Genomic DNA, 2904 nt, shown 5'->3' on the forward strand with positions numbered 1-2904 from the left:
ACTTCATCATACTTTGATTACATCTGCAAGGACCTAATTTCCAAATAAGGCCACCGTCACAGGTACCAGTGGTTAGGACGTCAAAACATCTTTTGCCCAGTGGGGCGGAGGAGCATACACGGTTCAACCCTGCTAGATATAACTTTTCCAGTAGGTAAATGTGTATTTTTAATAAGCCTCAGCCAGGTAATGCAACTCAGGGGAACCATTACTCAGATGGAGATAGCACAGCCTGAAAACCCAGGGGAGGTGGCTCCCTGGAATGGGGTTTTCTTGCATCCTTGGGGGAGGCCTCAGAGAGAGGGCTGTCTCAGAGAGCAGGAGAGCAAAGCAGGAGAGAAAGCAGCTCATGTCCAGGGCAAAGGGAGGGAGGGGTGAGAGGTCCGCGGGATCAGCTGGGGCCAAGGTTGCATCCTGGCTGCAAATGAATGGAGGCATCTGTGGCTTACACCCTGTGCTCCAGCTGTTTTGCAGCTGGTGGAGAGTCCCAGCCCAGTGAGGGTGCAGAGGGAGGAAGAGTTTGGTTCCGCGGATGTTTATCTCCTACAGACTTAGCAGAGATCACCTCTGGCCAGCTTCGCCACTCGATTTCCAAGAGCTCTGTCCAAGGTCTTTTTCACTTTTTTCCTGAGCTATCCCACCAGGTTAATCTCCCTTCCAACTGAGGATTCAAACGCTCTTTTCATGCTGATGAGCCCAGATTTCCATCTCAAACTCCCGAGAATTACCCCATCCCAAGCTCCCAACCAGTTTTTCAATTACCTTCCAGATCAGTTTTTCAATTACCTTCCAAACGGAATGTCCGGCAGTCTGGAATTTTAACATTTCCAAAGCTGAACTCACCCCCAAACTTGTTTGCTTTACAGAAATTGCTCTACCAGTTAGTAGCCTCAGTACCCACCCAGTCCCCCAAAGTAGAAATCTTATGCTTCTTTCTCTCCATGGTAAACCCTAAATCACATCAAGTCCTTGTCCTCGGCAACATTCCCTGTATTCACTATGAGGCATGACTAGTACAATAACCTCTTAACTAAAGATGTGGCTCCAACATTGTCACCAGGACTAAACTTATGAAAGACAAATCTGACAAACTGCTTGTTAAGGCATGAACGCCAACTCCTCAATACAAACTTTCACATAGGGCCCTGCAACCTCTGCTGTATCACCTTTCCCCACCCTCCCAATCTTTTTTGTAGTTGTGACTTTTTTCTTCCTTAAACCCTCCTCCCACAAAAAAAACCTCCCAGGACCAAAAATGCAATATCTATTTTAAAAAGGGAAGGAGGGAGCAGTAAAGAGATCTGTCCCCTTCTTCCCTGATGCTGTGTCACTGACTTTGTGTGTCCTTCCAGATGTTTCCAAGGCAAATCCAAGCGAGTCAACGACGGAGTCATGCCATGCCCACAAAAATCTACCATATCACACTAAAGAACCCAGTGTTCTTTCCAAATTTTAGGGCACAGAGAAAGGACACAAAACCAGGGGGAGCCAGCATCCACCGGGTCTTCCAGGTGGCGTCACGTCTGCCTTCACACCTAGATTAAAACCGCAGGGAAATGGTAAGCAGAACTTTTAAGAACGTGGCGTGCAAAGGGTAACCCCAAACACTGCTGCCCCCAGCATTTGCAAAACACTGACCCAGTTCCTAGAAAAGTTTGGTCGGCCTCCCTCTACACCAGTTTTAAGGGAAGCCCTAAAAGACGTCGACTTAAATAAAGCATTTGCTTTATTTTTCATCAGCAATGTATTAAGACACTCGGAAACCCTCAAAGAAATTATTTCACCAGCCGAAGCCCGCCCCATCTCGACGTCAATTCAAACACATACAGTTAACCAGACCGCCACGTTTACTGGAATGTGTAAAAGTCAGGGTAACCGGGTGAGCTTGTTTTGGGCCAAGATTTCCTACCAAGCGTATGCTCAGTGTTCAAGAAACTTTGCAGGGCACTTCCACATTTCACTGAGACTCCGGGCAGTTTCGAGGCCGAGCTAAACAATAGGAGTGAGAGTTGATGGGAGTCACCGCGCACGAAGCGCGCTGTGTGTGTTTTCAAATCTCTCCCTGGCGCAGAGGCCGCTTTTCCTGGGCTCCTTGGCAGATTGTTCCTGTAGCCATTGTCCTCCAGGGCGGTCGGGCGGCAACGCGCGGGGAGCGAGGGACAGCGTCCCGCAGAGCGCGGCGCGGTCCAGCCCGACCAGGTGGCGGAAGCCGTTCCCGGCCCTTCCAGCGGGCCCGGGCGCCAAAGGCTGCTGCCAATGCAACTCGCAACTTTTGAAATCAATCCTTTTTGCATCATGCAACGGATGCCACCGCTCCTCGGGTTTGCAACCCCCCACCCCTCCCCCGAGACCAATCATTGCCGCGCTCGGGCCTGCACAGCGCCCCCGCCCCCTTCCCGGGCCGCAAGCAGCCACCGAGCCGCCCCAGCCGCGGCCCGCCGCCTCTTAAAGGGAGGTGGCCGGCCTTAAAGGACCCTCGACTCCCAGCTGGCGGGAGCGCTGCCGCCCGGTTGGCGCAGGGCCGCGCCGAGCCAGGCGGGCCCCTGCGGCGCCCCGGCGCAGGCCCGGGCCCCGCCGCCGCCGCCGCCGGAGCCGCATTTTTATTCAGGCGACGCTTAAGGGAGCCCGGCCGCGCCCGGTGCATTGTGGGAGCGGCCCGCGGCCCGCTCTCGGGAGGAGGCGGAGGGCGCAAAGCGAGCCGGTAAGCGGCGGGCCTGGCGAGGGGGGGCGAGACACCAGGCTTAAAGGGGAACATTGGTCCACAGGCCCGCGGCGGCCGTTGCAAATCCCCCTCCGGGCCGCCCGGGACCGACGGGTAGCGGTGCACGGCCGGCCCCGCCAGCCCTGCCTGGAGAGGAGCAGAGCCGGGCTTGGTGGGGCCGCTTTAAAAAAGAAGCGCCGCCC

General features: G+C 54.8%; 1 protein-coding gene across 2 annotated transcripts in view; it reads left to right on the forward strand.

Annotated features, from left to right (window-relative positions):
- The first annotated feature begins 2397 nt into the window (after window positions 1–2397).
- The window catches only part of SEPHS1 (selenophosphate synthetase 1), a 25498-nt gene continuing 24991 nt past the window's right edge, over window positions 2398–2904 (forward strand). The window contains exon 1 of one of the 2 annotated variants that reach the window (XM_003786805.3): window positions 2398–2701. The gene's annotated coding sequence lies outside the window, so the exon portion shown is untranslated. The remainder of the gene's footprint in view (window positions 2702–2904) is intronic. The other variant, XM_012803333.2, reaches the window with a different exon arrangement.

The sequence above is a fragment of the Otolemur garnettii genome, unplaced genomic scaffold, assembly GCF_000181295.1.
Source record: "Otolemur garnettii isolate 467f Iridium unplaced genomic scaffold, OtoGar3 scaffold00019, whole genome shotgun sequence".
NCBI classification, from domain to species: domain Eukaryota; kingdom Metazoa; phylum Chordata; class Mammalia; order Primates; family Galagidae; genus Otolemur; species Otolemur garnettii.